Raw genomic sequence first — 333 nt, forward strand, 5'->3', positions numbered from 1 at the left:
CCCCCCCTTTACTCTGATTACTGCGTTGCACTCTCGGTATTCTCCTGATGAGCTCCAAGAGGTCTTCACCTGAAATGGTTCCCCTACAGTCTTGAAGTAGTTCCCATGATGCTCAGCACCTGTCGGCCCTGGCCTTCACTCTGCGGTCCAGCTCTCCCCAAACCATCTGGACTGGGTTCAGGTCCGGGGACTGTGGAGGCGCAGCACTCCATCACTCTCCTTCTGGGTCTGATAGCCCTTACACAGCCTGGGGGGGTGTTTGGGGGTCATGGTCCTGTTGGGAAATTAATGATGGTCCAACTAAACCCAGACCGGATGGGATGGCATGTCCCT

Source organism: Etheostoma cragini, unplaced genomic scaffold, assembly GCF_013103735.1.
Source record: "Etheostoma cragini isolate CJK2018 unplaced genomic scaffold, CSU_Ecrag_1.0 ScbMSFa_1760, whole genome shotgun sequence".
NCBI classification, from domain to species: domain Eukaryota; kingdom Metazoa; phylum Chordata; class Actinopteri; order Perciformes; family Percidae; genus Etheostoma; species Etheostoma cragini.